Source organism: Pan troglodytes, chromosome 23, assembly GCF_028858775.2.
Source record: "Pan troglodytes isolate AG18354 chromosome 23, NHGRI_mPanTro3-v2.0_pri, whole genome shotgun sequence".
In the NCBI taxonomy this organism is placed as follows: domain Eukaryota; kingdom Metazoa; phylum Chordata; class Mammalia; order Primates; family Hominidae; genus Pan; species Pan troglodytes.
The window spans coordinates 3,290,933-3,314,800 of record NC_086016.1 but is presented as its reverse complement, the minus strand read 5'-3'; the positions used below and the strand labels follow the sequence as shown (position 1 = coordinate 3,314,800).

Below are 23,868 nucleotides of genomic sequence, written 5' to 3'. Positions count from 1 at the left end.
TGTGGGGTACCACATGCCCCTCACCGACCCGCATCTGTGGGGTACCACATGCCCCTCACCGACCTGCATCTGTGGGGTACCACATGCCCCTCATCCACCTGCATCTGTGGAGTACCACATGCCCCTCACCCACCTGCATCTGTGGGGTACCACATGCCCCTCACCGACCCACATCTGTGGGGTACCACATGCCCCTCACCGACCCGCATCTGTGGAGTACCACATGCCCCTCACCCACCTGCATCTGTGGGGTACCACATGCCCCTCACCGACCCGCATCTGTGGAGTACCACATGCCCCTCACCCACCTGCATCTGTGGGGTACCACATGCCCCTCACCGACCCACATCTGTGGGGTACCACATGCCCCTCACCGACCCGCATCTGTGGAGTACCACATGCCCCTCACCCACCTGCATCTGTGGGGTACCACATGCCCCTCACCGACCCGCATCTGTGGAGTACCACATGCCCCTCACCCACCTGCATCTGTGGAGTACCACATGCCCCTCACCCACCTGCATCTGTGGAGTACCACATGCCCCTCACCCACCTGCATCTGTGGAGTACCACATGCCCCTCACCGACCTGCATCTGTGGAGTACCACATGCCCCTCACCGACCTGCATCTGTGGGGTACCACATGTCCCTCACCCACCTGCATCTGTGGGGTACCACATGCCCCTCACCCACCTGCATCTGTGGGGTACCACATGCCCCTCACCCACCTGCATCTGTGGGGTACCACATGCCCCTCACCGACCCGCATCTGTGGAGTACCACATGCCCCTCACAGATCTGCATCTGTGGAGTACCACATGCCCCTCACCCACCTGCATCTGTGGAGTACCACATGCCCCTCACCGACCTGCTTCTGTGGAGTACCACATGCCCCTCACCGACCTGCATCTGTAGAGTACCACATGCCCCTCACCCACCTACATCTGTGGAGTACCACATGCCCCTCACCGATCTGCATCTGTGGAGAACCACATATCCCTCACCGATCTGCATAGGAAGGTGGGTGAGAAATAAATTCTCTTCTGAAAATTAGCGAAAATTTTAAAAACTATACAAAACAAAAATAACCATTCACAGTCTCTGGAAATGGTCCCAAGAGCACACAGCAAATAAAATTTTACTCACATGCAGGAATTCAAGGAACTTCAAATTAGACAAACATAAAGAGATCCACAGACACATCATAGTAATGATGCTGAAAGCTAAAGACACATGGGAAACGCTGAAAGCAGAAGTGAGATAAAGAAAGAGGAGCCATTGAGCTTAAAAGGGATCCTCTAAAACTGTTATAAATAGGAGGAATCCCAAGGAGACTAACAGCTGATTTCTCACCAGAAACAATAGAGGCCAGGAAGAAGAGGAATAACATATACAATGTCTGAAGAAAATATCTTATATTCACCATGTCTATGGTTAAAAAATGAGGGTGAAACAATGACATACCTAGATTAACAAAACTGAAATAATTCATTGCTACCAGACCTATCTTACAAGACATATTAAAAGAAGTTATTCAGGCTGAAAATGATAACCCCAGACAATAATCCAAATTTACACACACACACACACACACACACATGCACCAGTAAAGGTAAATATGAAACTCTAAAACTAATATATTTTATATTATGAAAATAATAAAAGGCAGCATAAATGCACATTTTTCTATTTTTTCTCTGGATTTTGAAAACAATTTATAAAACAATGTCTATTTAATGTATTGTTTGTCCTGTGACATACAAAATTTAATATGTTTGCCAATAACAATCTAACCAAGATGACTGGGAACAAAGCTGTATTGGGTTAAGACAACAACTCCATATATCACACTACAGACAACTCGAGTCTATAAAAACAAATGAAGAGAACCATAGATGATAAATAATAAGGTTAACTTAAAATTTTAAATATTTATGTGCTTTACTTTTTCCTCTCAGCTTCTTAAAAGATATGGTTATATGATGCAATAATTGTAACAATGTATTGTTGAGTTTTTAGTATTTATAGATGTAATATAAATAAGAATAATACCTTAAAAACGTACATTAAGAAGGGTATAGAACTACATAGGGTACAAAGCTATGTGCAGAAGGGTGTGAAGCAAGGTAGGGGTAATGTTTTTGTGTCTAACTGAAACTATTCTGAATTAGCATGAATCTGAAGCTGATTCTGATAGGTTAAGATGTATAATGTAAGCCCAAGAAACTGACTGTGATAATAAGTCAAAAATACAGTACTAAAATCATTAAAGAAATGTAATTGTCATTTTAGAAAATATTCACTGTTGCCGGGTGCAGTGGCTCACACCTGTAATCCCAGCACTTTGGGAGGCTGAGGTGGGTGGATCATGAGGTCAAGAGATTGAGACCATCCTGGCCAACATGGTGAAATCCCATCTCTACTAAAAATACAAAAATTATCCAGGCGTGGTGGCGGGCACCTGCAGTCCCAGCTACTCAGGAGGCTGAGGCAAGAGAATCCCTTGAACCTGGGAGGCAGAAGTTGCATGAGCCGAGATTGCACCACTGCACTCCAGCCTGGCAACAGAGTGAGACTCTGTCTCAAAAAAAGAAAAGAAAATATTCACTGTTTGCAAAAGGAAGCAGAAAACAGGACTGAAGAGTTAAAAGGACATATGAGGAATAAAAAACAAAAATTAAAAGTCTGATATGATCCAACTATATCAATAATAATATTAAATATGACTTGATTAAACAACCTAATCAAAAGTTAATTCTTGTCAGACAATAAAAAATAAGATCCTCTATGCCATCTACCAGAGTAACATTTTAGATTCAAAGATATAAATAGAGTAAAAGGATGGAAATACATATATTATGCAAACAGAAACCCTGAGAAATCTATTCTAAAGTAGCTATACTAATATTGGACACAATGACTTTTAAAACAAAAAATAATCTGACCAGGTGCAGTGGCTCATGCCTGTAATCCCAGGAGTTCGAGAAGCCAAGGTGGGCAGATCACCTGAGTTCAGGAGTTCTAGACCAGCCTGGCCAAGATGGTGGAACTCCGTCTCTACTAAAAATACAAAAATTAGTTGGGTGTGATGGCATGTGCCTATAATCCCAGCTACTCAGGAGTCTGAGGCAGGAGAATTGCTTGAAACTGGGAGGTGGAGGTTGAGTGAAAGTTATATTATTTCCTCAGTGAGCTGAGATCACGCCATTGCATGCCAGCCTGAGTGACAAGAGAGAAACTCTGTCTAAAAAAAAAAAAAATTGTTTTTAGAGATAATGTGGGATATTTTACAATAATAAAATGACCAATCCATCAGAAAGAAAGAAAGCAGAAGTATAAACATATATGTACCCAATTAAACATCACCAAAGTACATGAAACAAAAACTGACAGAAATGACAGCCAAAATTGATGATGAGTGGAGACTTCAATACTGCACTTTGACTAATGGATAGAAAAACTATGCAGAAGAGCAACAAGGAAACAGAAGACTCAAACAACTTCATAGTCCAGCTAGACCTGAAAAACACATGCAAAACATTCCACACAACAAGAGAAGCTACATTCTTCTCAAGGGCTCATCAACATTGTCCATCATAGACTCTACACTAGGCCATTAAAGGAACTGAACAGCATGTACTGCAATCACAATAGAGTGAAACTAGAAGTTAATAACAAAAAAGTAGGGAAACCCAAATACGTGGATATTAAACAACACACATCCAAATTACTAATCAAAGAAGAAATCAAAACAGAAATTTGAAAATATACTTAGAGGAATGAAAATGAAGTCACAACATACAAAACTTAATGAAAGACAATTAGAGACATGCTTACAAGGAAATTTATTGCTGTAAATACAGATAATAAAAAAGAGAACTATTTCAAATCAATGACATAACTTTTGACATAAGGACACTGGGAAAAGGAGAGGAAATGGAAGCTAAAGTAAGCAGAAGGAAGGAAATAATAAAGATCATAGCAGTAACCAATGAAACAGAGACTAGAAAAGCAATAGAGAAAAACAATGAAACCAGAAGCACATTCAAACAAGCCTAACACAACTGACAAACCTTATTGTCATGAAAATGAATTTTGGGTATACGACCAAGATGTAGTGAGTTGTAGGACACAGGAACTGGAGGACCAAGATAACTGCTGTTGCTAGGATCATCCCCCTGCATCCCCTCACCTAAAAATGTTGACCAGATTGTAGGAAACCCGAACAATTCCTTTAAGTATAAAGTAAATAAATTAAGAAAGCAATTTAGATGGCTTTTTTTCTTTTATCCCTTGTTATTTTCATGATATAAAAGGTTAGACAGGCCTGCACTGCAAATGTGGAGATCTGTGTCATCTTTCTGCTGCCAAGACTATCCCAGTAAGTTCCTCCTGAATAAATCTTTGACTATCTACCAGCCTGGAGTGGTCTGTCTCTTTCTTTGGTCTGAGAGCTTCATCTCCATTATGTATGATAGCTCAGTTCTGGCAGGGAGTTTTCCTAACATTTTTCTACACTGACTAGAAAAATAGAGAGAAGACTCAAGTAACTAAAATCAGAAATGAAAGAGGATATATTACTAGCAGCATTGCAAAAAAAAAATACATTTAAGGAAAAATAATATGCAATGGTAAGCCAATATATTAGGTAACTTAGATACAATGGAAAAATTTCTAGACACAAACCAGTGACACTGATGCAATAAAAAATGCTCTCACTAGACATGATAAGCAAAGAGATTGAATTATTAATAAAGAAACAACTCCACACCAAGAAAAGCCCTAGCCCAGAAAGTTCACTGGTGAATTTTGTCTAATATTTGAAGAATATTTAGGATCAATTCTTTTAAACTCTCCAAAAAATAGGAGTGGTGGAGACATGTCCCAACTCATTCTATGAGGCCAGTATTACCATATTATTACCATGATAGCAAAGCCATCCAAAGACATCATGAGGAAAGAAAAATTCAGACCAATATATCTTATGAATATAGATGCAAAACTCTTCAATAAAATACAAGCAAACAGAGAGGCCAGGTGCGGTGGCTCATGCCTGTAATCCCAGCACTTTGGGAGGCTGAGGTGGGGGCATCACGAGGTCAGGAGATTGAGACCATCCTGGCTGACACAGTGAAACCCTGTCTCTACCAAAAATACAAAAAATTAGCCAGGCATGGTGGTGGGCACCTGTAGCCCCAGCTACTCCTGAGGCTGAGGCAGGAGGGAGAATGGCATGAACCCAGGAGGTGGAGCTTGCAGTGAGCCGAGATCCTGCCACTGCATCCCAGCCTTGGTGACACAGCAAGACTCTGTCTCAAAAAATGAAATAAATAAAATAAAATAAAATAAAATACAAGCAAACAGAATACAGAAACATGTAAAAATAATTATACCTCATGACCAAGTTGGATTCATTCCAAGTATACAAGGTTGGATAGCAGCCAACAATTATTTAATCTAATACACTATACCAACACAATAAGCAAAACCACAGTCATCTCAATAGTTGCAGAAGCAAAATCCAACAGCCTTTCATGATGAAATATTCAACAAAGAAGGAAAGAAGGGAACATCTTTAAACTAATAAAGGACATATGAAAAACCACAGCCAATAGCATACTTAATGTTGAAAGCCTGTATACTTGTATCCTAAGATCAGGAACAAAATAGATAAATCCACTCTCACTACATCCATTCATCATTGTGTTGGAGGTGCTAGCCAGGACAATTTGGCAACAGAAATAAATGTAAGCCATCTACATTACAAAAGGAGAAGTGGGCCAGGCATGGTGGCACATGTCTGTAATCCCAGCACTTTGGGAGGCTAAGGTGGGTGGATCACCTGAGGTCAGGAGTTCGAAACCAGCATGGCCAACATGGTGAGAACCCATCTCTACCAAAAACACAAAAATTAGCCAGGTGTGATGGTGTGTACCTGTAAACCCAGCTACTTGGGAGGCTGAGGCACAAGAATCGTTTGAACCCAGGAGGTGGAGGTTGCAGTGAGCTGAGACTGCACCACTGTACTCCAGCCTGGGCAACACAGCCTGACCCCATCTCAAAAAAGAAAAAAAAAAAACTGAGCTGGTGCATAACTTAAATAAACAATCCTCCTGTTTTCCATATCAGTCTCTCTAGTCCTCAGTTCCCTGCAACATTTTCGTCGACCATGAAGGGACCGGAGATGGCAAGTTTACTGTCTCCTTTGCCTCTAGGGGCTAGAGCCCCAGGCCTCAGGAGATCTATGACCCGAGTCGCCACCAGGAGAACTTCAGCCCAGAGAGCAGATGGGCTTTCACGTGACCCGGCGCCCCTACCCAGCAGAGAAACAGAAACTTAAGAAAGGCTCCAGGATGATTCCAGAAACAGTGCGCTTCAAGAACTGCAGTAAAGTTTTAAGGCCCAAGGAAGGACCCATCCCATAAGGATGGAGGAGGAGCCTGATCACCTCCCGAGGTGTGCCTAATAGTCCAACCCAGAGAGGCTAAAGGCGGTGAGAAAGGATCGCCAATTCAGATGAAACCCACACCCCAACAAACACAAGATGTGAGACTGGATTGCTAACTCGGTTAAGAAAAAGAAACTAGAGACGGTGAGAGTGGTTTGCCACCCCAGTTAGGTACACAAGAACTAGGAATAGAGAAGCGTGTGAAAGTGTGTGAATGAAAAGGCCTAATTAAGCTCATCAGCCACGAAGTAAGGAGTCACAGATCTCTTAGCGTAGACTGTGTGCTCCGAGCAAAGTGTAAGGCCGACTACAAACTGTAGTGATCTGCATACGGCTTATAAGAACTGTCCTACAGCTCCGAGTTGTAGCAGGAATAAGGAACTCTCCAAAGCCAAGCAGGCTCTGAAAACTCCCATAATAGGAGATGGTATAGTAGGCCGAAATGAGAGGAAAGAGTGTGCTGTGCCTTAAAAGAAAGAACAGGAAGAAAGTCATCAAAACTTACCCCATCAGAGTGAATGTTGCAGAACTTTAAGAAAGGTTTTGCAGAGGACTATGGAGTTAAGCTAACCCCATAGAGGTTGAGAACTCTCTGTGAATTAGAATGGCCTTCTTTTAGTGTTAGATGGCCAACCGAAGGAACTATAGATTAGGAAATAATTGGCTGTGTATTTAAGGTGGTGACAAGATTGAGAGGACAGCCAAGGCATCCAGATCAATTTCCTTATACGATTCATGGTTAAATATAGCACAGATAAGACTGGCCTGGATCCAGCCCTGTTTAGCAGCTTATCGTGAAACATGTGTAGCCTGAGCTCAGCCAAGAGTGAAAGTAAGAGCAGCTTCACTGGCAGACACAGAGTTAAAGAAGTCCCAAAGAGAGCAAGAAAAGTCAGTTTTGCAGGAGCTGCCAGAAAGAACAGAGATTCTTCCTCCATATGTCCCAGTCTACCCCCCTTTACTAAGTCCAACAGCTCCACAGGAGCCAGACTCAAGAGCCAGCATGCCCCAAGTTTCACCGCAAAGGGGAGGATCAGAGCGTTGAAAGGCCAGGGAAGGAAGTCAAGATAGTCAAGCAGGTTGTCTCAGATCTGGCGGTGCTCAAGCTCTGCAAATGCCTCTCTAGGAGACGCGAGGACCCATTTATTATGATGACAAAGACCAAGTGCAAAGAAGGCAATGGACTTTCATCAGTCATCCCTTTTCAACCACTGATGTTTTAAACTGGAAACACCATACTCCCTCCTACACAGAGAAGCCTCGAGCTCTTATTGATCTGATGCAATCCATCTTTCTGACACACAATCCAACTGGCCAGACTGCCAGCAGCTCCTTCTCATGTTATTTAACACTGAGGAGTGCCTGGGTGTAACCTAGGCAGCTCTCCGCTGGCTAGAAGCCCAGGCATCAGCAGACGCAGTGCATGCTCAGACATACACCCAAGGTGAGTTCCCAAATGCTGGCTAGAAGCCCAGGCATCAGCAGACGCAGTGCATGCTCAGGCATGATGCAGACGCAGTGCATGCTCAGGCACACACTCAAGGTCTGTTCCCAGACCAAGATCTTAACTAGGACCCAGAGGATGCAACTCAGCTTCAGTGTTTGCAGAGGTACCAAGAGGCACTTCTGCAAAGGCTGAGATGGTGGAAAGAAAGTCATTAACATAAAGAATATTTCAGAAGTGCTTCAAGGAAGTGATGAGAGCCCTAGCCAGTTTTATGAAAGATTGTGTGAGGCATACCGGCTTTCACCCCGTTTGACCCTGAGGCCACTGAAAATCAGCATATAGTGAATACGTCATTTGTAGGACAGGCCCAAAGTGATATCAAACAAAATCTTAAGAAGTTAGAAAGTTTTGGCCGGGTGCTGTGGCTCATGCCTGTAATCCCAGCACTTTGGGAGGCCAAGGTGGGTGGATCATGAAGTCAGGAGTTCAAGATCAGCATGGCCAAGATGGTGAAATCCCATGTCTACTAAAAATACAAAAAATTAGCCGGCTGTGGTGGTGGGTGCCTGTAATCCCAGCTACTTGGGAGGCAGAGGCAGAGGATTGCTTGAACCCAGGAGGCAGAGGTTGCAGTGAGCCAAGATCATGCCACCGCACTCCAGCCTGGGCGAAAGAGTGAAACTCCGTCTGAAAAAAAAAAAGGAGAAGTTAGAAAGTTTTGGGGGTATGAATGCCACCCAGCTTGTAGAAGTAGCCACTAAAGTGTATGTTAACCATGACCAGGAGGCAAAGAAAGAAGCAGATTGGAGGCTTAAGATCTGTTGGCAGCAGCCTTTACAGAAAAAGAGATTAGCAGTGTAAGATGACGTGGTCACAGATGTGGACATAGAATAAGTCAAGTTAGACAAGGATTTGAAAGTTGACCAAGGCTAGAGAAGGATCAATGTGCGAGATGCAAAAAGAAAGGACACTAGAAAGATGAATGTCCAGAAGGCAATGAAAGAAATGGCCAAGGCCACGAGACAAAGAGGCCATTGGCCAAAAGCTGCCGCCCCTTAGAGGAACCACATACTGATCTGATCAGGCTAGCAAGAGCTGAAAGATGTGAGGACTAAAACACACCGCGCTCCTTCACATTAGGCCTCCAAAAGCCCATCGTCACATTAGAAGTTGAAAGCAGCAAGATTCTGCTGTATCTATATTATAAATTTCTCACTGATGGCTAAGCCACTATATGAAGTTACAAAAAAAAAAAGAGAGAGAGAGAAAGAAACCCTCCTCTAAGAAACTGAACAGAAGAAGGAGCCATGCCTTCGTGACTTGTGAAAACTTGCTTATAGACTTTACCAAAATGCCCCGTGCCAGAGGCTATCAGTATATGCTAGCGTTTATTTGCATTTTTTCAGGATAGGTTGAGGCTTTCCCCACAAGGACAGAAAAAGCACGAGAAGTGACTAAAGTACTACTAAAAGACATTATTCCCAGGTTTTGACAGCCTGTAACTTTAAAGTCAGACAATAGGCCAGCATTTGTAGCTGAAATAGTGCAAGATTTAACAAGACTGTTAAAAATAAAATAGAAGTTACACACAGCCTATCGGCTGCAAAGTTCAAGAAAAGTAGAACGCATGAACCAGACACTCAAGCAGCTACTGAAGAAATATTGCCCAGAGACTTATCATGAGAGGTCAAAGGATAGTCCCCTCTTAAACCAAACCAGGGTCCCTCCCTTTAACCAGGGGCCTATTTATCTGTATTTTGATGCTTGTCAGGCAGCAGACCGACTCCCCTGTCTGTGGTAACCTACCTTTAGACAGATACTATAGAAATGACTACAAATATGTATGCATGCCAAGAGTAACTCCACTTTGTTCCCCTAGGACCCCAGAAAAAGATTGTTGGCATTGCATATTGTAGCACCCTAGCACACAACAAAGGTCAATTATGCTTTTACCAATATGCCGGTGAAACCAGATTGTGAAGCAAAAACCTGTAATCCTGTAAATTTCACCCTTCTAAAGCCAGACTTACCCATGTAGACTGCATGTTACACCATTCATGTGTATATACACACATACCCAGCAATCCTCCTATATGTTATCAAAAAAAGAACCCAGAACCATCCAGCCCAGCAACAGTTCCAAATCTTTAAATCATTCTATAAGCATGTAGACCAGAAGTTACCAGAGCCTACTTCTTTAGCCAAAAACCTGTTTGCTCAGCTGGCTGAAAACACTGCCGGCAGCCTGGGCGTTTCATGTTATGTTTGTAGAAAGACTAACGTAGGAGACTAATGGCCTTAGGAAGCAAAAGAGTTAATGCCACAAGATAACTTAACTCTAATAGACTCTTCCCCCAAACCGATGCCCACAAGTTCAAGCATCTGACTCTTAAAAACTTCTATTATCAGGAGATAATGTGTTGCTCCCTGAAGAAAGGCTTTTACAGACGCAGTAGGAGAACTAACCTTCTTAGGACAGCAATATTATAATGAAACACTAAAGAAAACTTTGTGGCGAGGCAGAGATGACTCCAAAGCACCTCAACCAAATCCGTTCTCCTGTTTCTCTCCTCTAAACCACACCTGGTATCAGCTTGAAGCTCCAAATACTTGGCAAGCACCCCTTGGTCTTTATTGGCATCTGTAAGCCACAGGCATATCGACAGTTGCCAGCTAAATGGACAAAGTCCATTGTGTTTGAAACAATTAGACCATCTTTCTTCCTACTCCCACTTCAACAGGGAGAAACTTTAAGGTATCCCGTCTATGATGAAGTTAGAAGAAGAAGCAAAAGAGACGCAGACATAAAAAGGGATATAGAAATAAGAAATTAGAAAGACACAGATTGGCCCCCTGAAAGAATAATGCAATACTATAGGCCAGCTACCTAGGCACAAGATAGGTCATGAGGGTACTGCACTCCTATTTACATGCCTAGCCACATCATAAGTTTTCAGGCAGTACTTGAAATGATCACTAATGAAACAGCAAATGCATTAGATTTAATGGCCCAGCAAGCCACAAAAATGAAGAATGCTATTTATCAGAACAGATTAGCTTTAGACTACCTCCTAGCCCAGGAAGCAGGAGTATGTGGAAAGTTAAATCTAACTGATTTCTGCCTGGAAATTGATGACAATGGAAAGGCAATTATAGAAATAACTGCAAGAATGAGAGAATTACCCCATGTTCCAGTTCAAACTTGGAAAAGGTAGTCTCCAGATTCCCTCTTTGGAGGCTGGTTTTCCTCCTTCAGTGGATTCAAGACTTTAATAAGAATAGTCCTGGCCATACTAAGAATTTGCCCAATACTCCCTTGCCTCTTACCCCTCCTTGTTAGAAGCACTCAATCAGCTATAGAGGCAACAGTAGCTAGGCAAACTACCACTCAGCTAATGGATCTATATAAATATCAGCCTGTGCCTAAGGAAGAAAACTTGTCTCTTCAGGCAGAATTCAGTAATAGTGATGCCTTCTATTAAACTTCTTTTATAAAAGGCATCAAAAGGAGGAAACTGAGGCAGAAATTTAAAAATAAATATGCATTCATTCACTCCAAGAAAAGCAACAGGCAAAGCAAAGGTTAAAAAGAAAAGAACAAGTTTTCCTCTGCCTAGTAAGCTCACTTCAAAGGCAGTTATAACACTGTTAGAGAAGCAAAGGCCAAAGGAATAGGCTCCAGACCACCCCCACTTCCAGAGCAAAGTTAAAAGAAAAAAAAGCAAGAGAGAAAGACAAATTCCTTTACTGTTACTCCTTTCCCTGGCTTCTTAAGCATGATGATGTTTTACAAATTTCTGTATTTAGCCAGTTCTTATTTTTCTTTTGATGCAGCTACAAGGCCACTAGCTATGCAAGGCCACAAGTTATGACAAGTCAACAGTTATGCTATAGATTACGTGACCTGTCACTGTATGATTAACTGTTTTTGTTTTGCTTATGTAAGTTTGCTTAGAAAAGCCCTGCTCAGTCTTTGTTCAATGCTCAGCTTTTTAGATATGAATCTACGAATCCAGTGCATACCGAGTGGCGGCAAGCCACCCAGGTTCTGAGGCAAGAGACTGAGGACACGAGCTGTTCCAACATAATAAAATATAAAATAAGAATAGTTATACCAGATATAGATCTTAGATATGATTATATATGAATATTATTGATCATTAGTTTGTAGAAATTACTCTTTATTCCAATACTACAATAATCCTCGCTCTATAATCATAAACTAGGAAAAACCAGGCCATACAGAGATAGGAGCTGAGGAGACATAGTGAGAAGTGACCAGAAGACAAGAGTGCAAGCCTTCTGTTACACCTGGACAGGGCCACCAGAGGGCTCCTTTGTCTAGTGGTAATGCCAGCGTCTGGGAAGACGCCCATTGCCAAGCGGACCATGGTCTAGCGGTAGCGTTAGTGTCAAGGAAAAACACTTGCTACTTAGCAGACAGGGAAAGGGAGTCTCCCTTTTCCCGGGTAGTTTAGAGAAGACTACTCCTCCACCTCTTGTGGAGGGCCAGGCCCACCCGCGTTATCCAGAGGCCTAACCATCTCCCTGTGATGCTGTGTTTCAGTGGTCATGCTCCTAGTCCACCTTCATGTTCCATCCTGTACACCTGGCTCTGCCGTTTAGTTAGCAGTAGCAAATTAGTGAAAGTACTAAAAGTCTCTGATAAGCAGAAATAATAATGTAAGCTGTTTCTTTCTCCTCTCTCTCTCTCTGCCTTGGCTGCCAGGCAGGAAAGGGCCCCCTGTCCAGTGGACACATGTTCCATGTGGCCTTACCTATCATTGGAGATGGCTCGCACTCCTTATCCTGCCCCTTTGTCTTGTATCCAATAAATATCAGCATAGCCTGGCATTCGGGGCCACTATCAGTCTCCGCGTCTTGGTGGTAGTGGTCCCCCAGGCCCAGCTGTCTTTTCTTTTATCTCTTTGTCTTGTGTCTTTATTTCTATGCTCTCTTGTCTCTGCACACGAGGAGAAAACCCACCAACCCTGTGGGGCTGGACCCTACATACCCTAAAATAAACAATCGTCCTGTTCTCCATATCGGTCTCTCTAGTCTCTCGAGTCCTCTATTCCAGCACTTTTGAAGGCCAAGGTGGGCAGATCTCTTGAGGCCACGAATTCAAGACCAGCCTAGCCAACATGGGGATACCCCATCTCTATTAAAAATACAAAAATTAGCCAGGCTTTGTGGCACATGCCTGTAGTCCCAGCTCCTCTGGAGGCTGAGGCAGGAGAATCACTTGAACCTGGGAGGCGGAGGCTGCAGTGAGCTGAGATCCCACCACTGCACTGCAGCCTGGGAGACAGAGGGAGAATCGGTTTAAAAAGAAAAAAAAAGTTTTTTCTGTGACAGCAACACTTAGAACTTAAAAAAAAAAGTAAGATTACTTGCTAATATAATTGACTAGTTGGCCCACATTCGACTTTTCCCAACATTCCCGCAATGTGCCTGGTTGTCAAACCAGGATTTAATAACCAGATTCCACCTCAGTCAGGCGGATAGACACCAATCCCGATCCATCCTCCGCTCCCGCTTGGAACAGAATTTCCCGCCTCAATACCGCAATGTCTGGTGGGAAATGCAGTCTCGGCTTCCAATGACGTCACCAGCACAGGGCGGCAGGAAGGGCTCTTTGCGCTTGCGCCGCCCCGCCTACGCACGCCATCTTCCGCCAGAGAATCCCGGCTCCTGCTGCAATGGAGAGGCTGCTCTGGAAGCTCTGGCATTGGGGTCTTCATCCCTGCAGGTTGGTGGTAGGATGAAACAGGAGACAGCGGGCTTGGAGGCACCATAGGGGGGCGGGGCTGACGTGCCACTGTTGGTGGGAGCAGAGGCGTGGGCACATCTCGGGGGCGGGGCCTGACGCACAGGTGCGGGCCGCGGACCCAGGCTGGGGCTGAAAGGGCGGCGCTGCTGGGAGGGCGGGCGTGGGATCCCGGTACTGAAGCCAGTTCCAGAGACGCCGGAGCGGGTGGGCGAAGCCGGTGGCGCAGGGACGGGGTCTGCAGGCCGGCCGAGCCTGGGAGGTCTGCGGGGAGGCTGCGCTCCGGCACTGCATGGACCTTGTGCGGCGTTCCGTGCACGCCCTTGTAAGGTCAGCATACGGACAGTTGTAGGGAGATGCCCCTCATTCCCAGACGAGGAGTACGAAGCGCATGCACACCGTCCTACTACCTGGCGAGTGTATTAGTAGGGTTTCCCGGTGTGTTTTCAGCAAGTGAAGATTCTGCTTGTGTCCCCTTCCTACGCATCCCATCCCCGCTTTAGTTTATAGGAGTTTATACAAGATCTGGTTTCTAGGGAAGTTGGGGGTCCCAGATGATGATCCTGTTTTCTTTGTAATAAAGTAGGTGTTACAAAGTTTCGAGGAGGGCGCCTTTTAGGAATCCCACCTAAAAGAACACCTCTTTGGACTAACCCTCTCACTGGTACTTCAAAGCAGAGGAGGTGTCACAGGTGAAGATTCCAGTTTGTATGACCCAAGCAGTTATTTTCCCACTCCCCAGAATGGCCCAGATTTGGTTGATAAGACCTTATCCAATAGCTCTCAAACACTGGGTGGTAGCGGAAGGTTTGGACCAACATTCAGAAGGAAGAGGGGAGTTTGGCTGCGAATGACAGGCAAGGGCCAAAGAGATGTTACTTGTTGGAGGGGACTTAATAGTGTGGTCTTCGGTGGAAAAATATCCTGTTATACTTGAGAGGATCTGTCTGGAGTACTCTGTAAAGACACTTTCATTCCTTCAATCGTTTCTCACTGTTTCCAGTGGCTGAACTTTCTTAAAAGTAGTCTAGGCCAAGGCAGGAGGATCACCTGAGGTCAGGAGTTCAACACCAGCCTGGCCAACATATACTGAAACCTTGTCTCTACTAAAAAATACAAAAATTAGCTGAGTGTGGTGGTGCACACCTGTATAGTCCCAGCTACTTGGGAAACTCAAGCAAGAAAATCACTTGTACTGGGGAGGTGGAGGTTGCAGTGAGCCGAGATTGTGCCACCCTACTCTAGCCTGGGCAACAGAGCGAGACTCTGTCTCTCAAAAAAAAAAAAAAAATTCCTGTCACGAAATTTAGCGTCCAGTCACTAAATTTAGCATCCAGTGATATGCTGAAGCTCCCTCTATCCTGGTAGCTTTTCCTGGTAGTTCAGTAAGGGTTAGCCAAACTATTTCTACCTTATGAGAATGATGGAAAAAATTTGGCTTTGAGGAGCTGTGACTTGCCAGGGTCACATGATATACAGATGTTATGCATCCTGACTTTTTGGCTAGTGTTACTCATTTTGCTCCAATTAAGTCAAAACTTTTTTTTTTTTTTTAGATTTTTGTTGACACTGAAGTCAACTAAGAACAAATATTGCTTTAAAGTACTTTCTCAGCCCCTCCCTGCCTGCCCACCCCTCCTGCTGGAAAAAATAATAATAAAGTACTTTCCCTTGCCGGGCGTAGTATCTCACAGCTATAATCATAGCACTTTGGGAGGTCAAGACAGGAGGATCGCTTGTGCCCAGGAGTTTGAGACTGGCCTTGGCCACATAGGGAGACCCTATGTGTTTACAAAAAAAAAAAAAAAAAATAGCTGGTTGTGGTGGCATCCACTTGTGGCCCCAACTACTTGGGGGGCTGAGGTGGGAAGATCACTTGAGCCCAGGAGGGCGAAGTTACAGTGAGCTGTGGTTGTGCCACTGCACTCCAGCCTGGGTGACAGAATGAGACTCTGTCTCAAAACCAACCAACCAACCAACCAACCAACCAAGCAGAAACATTTCCTTAACCATCTCTGTTCCTTTTTATCCCCAACTCTTTCTGTGAATTTTGTGACCTCAAGGACAAATAACAAGTGTTTCCTGCTCAGTGTCAGTAATCTGTTCTTGGAAATTATAAATTCTGTAGGAAAACAATAGCATATTTTACATACTTAAAAAGGGAAGATTAGACAGTGTCTCACTTCTATTCCAACCAGTGTCTTAAAATGTAAGTAAAATACAGTACAATGCTCACTCGCAAGAGATCCTTTTTGTGTATTATGTTTTTTTAAAGTCAACAGACATTTTTATGATGTAAAGAACTTTAAAACACAATTTACTAATATGCAAAGAGTTGCTTTTTATGATTAACATGGTCTCTTAGTAACAGCAGTCTCACTGATTTCCATCAAGTTGGCATTTATTGTGATTTGCCAAACTTCTACATGAGGTTGTGACGTTCTAGTGATTGTATTTGACAAGTAATTTCACATTATCTCCTTCACATGATTTTCTTACAAACATTGAGTTCTGGTGGCTTAGGTGTATCAGTTACTGTTTTCTGTCTAAAGAACCAACGAAACTCAATGGCTTAAAAAGAAGTGACCATTTTATTTGATAGAAGTTCTGTTGATTCACATTTTGGCTTGTGTTCACCTGGGCATTTCCTTTGCTAATGTTGTCTGGATCACAAATGAGGCTTTAGTCATCTGGTGCCTTCACTCACATATCTGGTGGTTCATGCTGACACTTGTCCAAGAAGGCAAGCACAAGTGGGCAAGTACTTTTCCAACCTATATTTTCATCATATTTTCTATGTCCCATTGGCCGAAGCAACTCAAACGGCAGAACCCCATTCATTATCAGAGCACACTCTATGAGGTCTTAGATACTGGGAGACTTGTCACTAGGAAACATTACTAAAACAGTATATCCCAAGAAATATACAATATGTACATTTTTCCCCCTATATAATCGTGGGCAGAAAATGTTGGGTTGCAAGATGCATTCTTTCAATGATTCTTAGGTATATAAAAGATGCATACTTTCGATGATGCATAGGTATATAAGAGATGCATCCTTTCGATGATGAGTAGGCATATAAAAGATGCATCCTTTCAGTGATGCTTAGGTATATAAAACATACATCCTTTCAATGATAAGTAGTTATATAAAAGATGCATCCTTTCAATGATGCTTAGGTATATAAAAGATTCATCCTTTCAATGATGCGTAGGTGTATGAACGATGCATACTTTCAATGATGCTTAAGTATATAAAAGATGCATACTTTCAATGATGCTTAGGTATATAAAAGATGCATACTTTCAATGATGCGCAGGTATATAAAAGATGCATCCTTTCAATGATGCGTTGGTATATAAAAGATGCATCCTTTCAATGATGCTTAGGTATATAAAAGATGCATCCTTTCAGTGATGCGTAGATATATAAAACATGAATCCTTTCAATGATGCGAAGGTATAAAAGCAAGATGTATTCTAGTGGAAACACCTATATGGAATCGTGTAGAATCTCCATATTAGTAGTGAAATTGTTAATGCAGCTGAATTATATTTCTACAATATTAATTTCATTGAAGACTAAATGTATATTTCTTTGGTTTAAGTTATTACATTGTTTCTTTGGATAAATTAATTGTCCCTAAATCAGTAGGTAATACACGTTTTCATTAATCCCAAAATAAATTGTATGTATCTCTACTAATTAATGTACTTGTGGGTACATCTTCAGTGGGATATTTGTTGTCCCTTATTAAGGCATGAATGACTATTCTGTCACAGGGAGGTTTTGTTGTTGTTTTAGTCTTTTCCAGCTATTGTGTAGAGCGTTTTTGGCAAGAGAATCTAGGACCAAGCCACACCGGTTCTCTGCTTAACCCACTCCATTCGACTGTTCTCCCAGCTATGCTTCCAGAGTGCTCTGTGCATTTCCACGATCAACAAACGATGAATAAATCTCTTGTGAGTCATTTGTTTATATAATCCTCTCTTTGTTTTACATTGTATTTTTTGCCTTTATGGAGTCCACGGATTAAAATGAAAAAATAGAAATAAGTAAAATTCAGGTTAAAGGAAATGCACATAAATAAAATAATGCTGGCATGTAGACATATGCAGGTTATAAGCCATGGAACTGGAGTACAAATGTGTCTCTGGTCTTTCTGATGCTGCAACAAAAAGGCAGTCACATTTGTTACATGATTGGAATGGAACCTGGAAGGAGTGCATGCTGCATTCTCATGGGACAGGAAGACTTGCTGTCACCAAAGTCTGGAACACTGACTACATTGGTCACAGAGATGATGTAGTGAAAAGTTTTTTTTACTGCCGACCTGGAAATAAACACTTTTAGCATTTTGCAGTAGAAATAGTCACTTAGTGCTAAAGCATAACTCCCGTAATGAGGTTTTTCTGGAGTTGCTAAAACATTGCAGTCCCAGACGGCTTTTGGAAGGCCCTACTTGATTCATGGCTAAAACCTAGAATATCTGGAGGATTGAGTTGACCACAGGTCCTTAACTAACCCCCATACGTTTCTGTCAATTCATCTATACATGGAGAATTTATAGCAGATTGTTCACAATTGTATTTTCTGACAAATATTTCCACTGTTCACTTGCACTTTCATTCAGTGTAGTCTTAATTGGTTTATTCTAATGCTCACCATTAACCTAAATTATATGCAACTCCAATGGCTATTCTCCAGTCTGCCTTACTTGAATCTTATGCCGTACAGTAATCCCCCTTATCCACAGTTTTGCTTTCTGTGGTTTCAGTTCCCCGTAGTCAACTGCAGACAGAAAAGACAATAAGATATTTTGAATATCTTGAATATTTTGTTATTTTGAATATGTTGAATACAGTAGAATAAGATATTTTGAGAGATCACATTCCTATAACTTTTAGTATAGTACGTTGTTCCATTTTATTGTTGTTAATATCATAGTGTGCCTAATTTATAAATGAAACTGTCAAGGGTATGTATATATAGCAAAAAACATGGTATATATAAGGTTTGGTACTATACACAGTTTCAGGGATCTGCTAGGGGACCTGGAATGTATCCCCCATGGATAAAGGGGGACTCCTGCATTTCAAATTATTGTTCATGATCTTCTCCTGGAAATCTTCTGTGTTAGTTTCTATCATGACCTCACTGATGCTGCTTGTCTTTTTTTCCTGAATTCTTCTACTTCTTCTTTACATAGCTTATCCAATTGTTTCATCCAATTCCCCACCCATCCCACTGTGCAGTTCTTTTTTTGTTGTTGGTTGTTTGTTTTTTTTTTACCAGTTCTGCTCTCTGTGGTGTAGCAGTTGTGTTTATCTCCAGCATGGACTTCTCCGACCTTTAGACCAGGGATCCCCAACCCCCAGGCCATGGACCAGTCCAGTCTGTGGCCTGTGAGGAACTGGGCTGCACAGCAGGAAGTGAGTGGCAGGCAAGCAAGCATTACTGCCTGCACTCTGCCTCTTGTCAGATGAATGGCAGCATTAAATTCTCATAGGAGCATGAACCGTATTGTGAACTATGCATGTGAGGGATCTAGGTTGCCTGCTCCTTATGATAATCTAATGCCTGATGAACAGCTTCATCCCAAAACCATCCCCCCTCACACCCTGGTATATGGAAAAATTGTGTTTCACAAAACCTGGTGCCAAAAATTTGGGGATCACTGCTCTAGACAACAGGTTCAACTCTCCATTAAATGATTCTTTGTAGCTATCCGAAAGGCACCTCAAGCTTAACAAATCCAAAATAAAATTACATCCTTCTCTCTTCCTTTACACACGGTTTTAGAGTAGAGAGTAATTAGCTTCTACCTCTCAATAAGAGGAATAGTGAGAATCTGTAGCAGTCTTTAATAAACCACAGTTTTCCCTCTGGCTAAAAATTATTTACATTCCTCCCACATGCAAAATATACTTACCTGTAGAGGTAAGTATTCACCCATGGAACTGTCACCACAAACAGTGCAATAAACAACTTTTGCCTCCACGAATTTCTCCCTCCCCCCCACGCCCCTTTTGGGATACAGCCATTTGACATAACATATATTTTCTGTATAAGTCCGTTCTCCCATTGCTGTAAAAAACTACCTCGGACTGGGTAATTTATAAAGAAAAGCAGTTTAATTGGCTCACAGTTCCACAGGCTGTACAGGAAGCATGGCTGGGGAGGCCTCAGGAAACTTACAGTTATGGTGTAAGATGAAGGGGAAGCAGGCACGTTCTATGTGTCTGGAGCAGAAGGAAGTGAGTGGTGAAGGGGGAGGTGCAGTACACCTTTAACAACCAGATCTCATGAGAATTTACTAACACGAGAACAGCAAGGGGCAAGTCTGCCCCCTTATCCAGTCACCTCCCACCAGGCCCCTCCTCCAGCCTTGAGGCTTACAATTTGACGTGAGATTTGGGCAAGTAAACAGATTGAAACCATAGCATCCTCTTAACAAATTTTTAAATATGCAATTCCGTATTAACTACATTCTTTGATCTGTAGATTCCATTTACTCATTGCATAACTAAAACTTATACTCTGTGACAAATACCTCCCCAGTTACCCTTCCCTCTCAGCCCTTGGTAACCATGATTCAGCTCTATGTCTTTGTAAGTTTAACTGTTTTCCTTTTTTATATACGTGGAGTTCCACAGGCTGTACAGGAAGCATGGCTTCATTTGTGCTGGAACAACAAAATACTTCAGGCTTGGTAATTAATAAAGAACAGAAATTTATTCTTAACAGTTCTGGAGGCTGGGAAGTCCAAGATCAAGGCACTGTCATCTGGTGCCTGATGAGAGACTTCATCCTGCATCCTTACATGGTGGAAGGCAAAAGAGTGGCAGTGAATGAATGCACTCCCAGTCCATTCGAGAGGGAAGAGCCCTCACCTCATCACTCCCCTGAGGCCTCACCTTCTAATACTATCACCTTGGTGATTAGATTTCAACATAGGAATTTGAGGGGAATACATACATCCAGACTATTGCAGATGGGATTATGTAATACTTTGTTCCTGTTTTGCTTATTTCTTAGCACAATATCTTTCTGGTATGTGCGTGTTTTTGCAAATGGCAAGATTTTCTTCCTTTCTAAGGCTGAGTAATATTTCATTGCATGTATAGACCACATTTTCTTTATACATTCATTATTATTGAGAGTTCTTATTACAAATGGGGAAGTGGTTTTTAATATTGATTTAATTTTTATTATTAAAAACATTTTTAGATGCTTAAATTCTTTTTAAAAATAAATATACTTTATTAGTTAAGGCAGTTTTAATTTCACAGCAGAATTAAGAAGTACATAGATTTACCATATACTGTGATCCACATATATATGTAGCCTTCGCCCTTTTCAACACCTCCCCCCACCATAGTAGTACCTTTGTTAAAATGAGGAACCTACATTGAGACATCATAGTTGTCCAAAGGCCATAGTTTACATTAGGGTTTACTCTTGTGGTTTTACATGCTATGGGTTTGAGTAAATGTATAATGACATGTATCCAGCCTTATAGTACCTCACAGAACACTTTGTTCTAAAAGTCATCCCTGCTCTTCCTGTTTATTACTCATCATCCTCCTAACCCTGCAAACCATCTCCATCATTTTGCAGAATGTTACATAGTTGCAGTTATATAGTAAGTAGCATTTTCCGACTGCCTTCTTTTACTTAGTAATATGCATTTAAGGTTCCTCCTTATCTTTTGAGGACAAGATAGCCCATTTCTTTTTAGTGCTGAATTATGTTCCATTGTGTGTACCATAGTTTCTTCATTCACTTACTGAAGGGCATCTTGGTTGCTTCCAAATTTTAGTTATTTTGAATAAAGCTGCTATAAATTTCTGTTTATAGGTTTTTATGCTAGCATTTATTGTCACCTCCTTTGGGTAAATACCAAGAGGTGCAGATGCTGGATCATATGGTAAGAATATGTTTACTTTTGCAAGAACAACCAATTTGCATTTCCACAATCTGAATGAGAGTTCCTGTTGCTCCACATTCTCACTGTCAGTTGTTGTCAGTGTTCCTTATTTTGGCCATTCTACTAGGTATGTAGCGGTATCTCATTGTTTTAATATGTTACCCTAATGTTACACAATATAGTGCATTCTTTTATATGTTTATTTCCTATATGTTTCTCATCATTGGTGAGGTATCTGTTAAGGTCTTTGGTCTATTTTATTAGGTGCTTTTCTTACTGTAGAGTTTTAAGAGTTTTTGGAGTATTTTATGTAACACCCTCTTTATCAGATGTGAGTTTTAAGAGTCTTTGGATTGTTTTGCGTAACAGTCTCTTTATCAGATGTGAGTTTTAAGAGTTTTTGGAATGTTTTGCATAACAGTCTTTATCAGATGTGAGTTTTAAGAGTTTTTGGAATGTTTTGTGTAACAGTTTCTTTATCAGATGTGAGTTTTAAGAGTTTTTGGAATGTTTTGTGTAACAGTCTCTTTCTCAGATGTTTTGTATAACAGTCTCTTTCTCAGATGTTTTGTGTAACAGTCTCTTTTTCAGATGTTTTGTGTAACAGTCTTTCTCAGAAGTTTTGTAGAACAGTCTCTTTCTCAGATGTTTTGTAGAACAGTCCCTTTCTCAGGTGTGTCTTTTGCAAATATTTTCTCCCAATCTGTGGCTTTTCTTCTCATTTTCGTGACATTGGCTTTTGCAGAACAGAAGTTTTCAATTTTAATGAAGTCTTGTTTATGAATCATTTTAAAATGGGTCTTGACATTAGTGTTATATCTAAAAAGTCATTACCTTTCCTAGCATCATCTAAGTTTTTTCCTTTGTTATTTTCTACAGTTATAACTTTTGCATTTTACATTGAAGTCTGTGACCCATTTTGAGTTAATTTTTGTGATGGGCATAAGATCTATGTCTGGATTCAGGTTTTTTTTTTTTTAATGTGGATTTCTAGTTGTTCCCATGCCGTTTGTTGAAAACAGCAACTTTGCTTTATTGTATCAGTTTAGTGTATTTAGGTGGGTGTATTTCTGGGCTATTTATCCTGTTCCATTGTTATATTTGCCTACTTTTGGGTAATACCACAGTGTTTTGATTAATGAATAAGGCTTAAAGTTAGGCAGTGTTTGTCTTCCAACTTTGTTCTTCAGTAATTGACTATTCTTGGTCTTTTGCTTCTCCATGTGAACTTTAGAATCAGGTTTACTTTTATTTTGTTTATTAAGCTGTTATTGTATTCCTCATATAGATCTTGTTACATTTGTTAAATTTATACATTAAGCGTTTCATCTGTTGGGTGCTAAATATAAGTAGTACTGTGTTTTCATAGCAAATTGCGCTTGGTTGTTGGTGCATTGGAAAGTGATTGACTTTCTCTTTTAACCTTGTATTCTGTAATCTTGCTTTTCAGTTCCAGGAGGGTTTTTTTTTTTTTCGGTTTGGTCCTTTTTCTTTTTTCTTTCTTTTTTTTTTAATTTTTTAGATTTTCTGCATAGACAATCCTGTCATCTGTGAACAAAGTTTTATTTATTCCTTCCCAATCTGTATGCCTTTAATTGTATTTTCTTGCCTTATTGCATTAGCTAGTATTTTCAGTATGATATTGAAAGGGGTGATGAGAGAATACATCTTTTTCTTCCTCCTGATATTGTGGAAAAGCTTTGAGTTTCTCATTATTAATTATGAAGTTTGCTGTAGTTTTCTGTAGATATTCTTTATTAATTTCAGGAAATTCCCCTCTTAGCTTATTGAGAGATTTTATCATGAATGAATGCTGGATTTTGTCAACTGCTTTTTCTGCACCTGATCATGTGATTTTTCCTTTTCACTCTCTTGATGTAATGAATTACATTAATTGATGTTCAAATGTTGAACCAGCCTGCTATCCCCAGAATAAATCCCACTTGGTGATGGTGTATGATTCTTTCCATATATTGTTGGATTTGATGTACTAGTGTTTTTGAGGATTTTTGTATGTATTTTCATGAGAGATAATGGTCTGTGGTTTTCTATTTTGATGTCGTTGGAATAATTCTGGCCTCACATAATGAACTAGGAAGTATTTCAACAGCCTCTATCCTCTGAAATAGATTGTGGGGAATGGGTATAATTTCTTCCTGAAATATTTGGTCAATTTCCCAATGAATACATCCCGGTCAGGTACTTTCTGTTTTGAAGGTTATTAAAATAATAGGTTATTCAGATTGTGTGTTTCTTCTTGTGTGAGTTTC

General features: G+C 41.3%; 1 long non-coding RNA gene across 3 annotated transcripts in view; it reads left to right on the top strand.

Moving 5' to 3' along the window:
• Positions 1-13,545: 13,545 nt before the first annotated feature.
• LOC112207528 (uncharacterized) overlaps positions 13,546-23,868 on the top strand; it is a 160,926-nt gene continuing 150,603 nt past the window's right edge. For all 3 annotated transcript variants that reach the window (XR_010155946.1, XR_010155945.1, XR_010155947.1), the window contains exons 1-2: positions 13,546-13,647; positions 17,473-17,630. This is a non-coding gene — a long non-coding RNA (uncharacterized LOC112207528). The remainder of the gene's footprint in view (positions 13,648-17,472; positions 17,631-23,868) is intronic.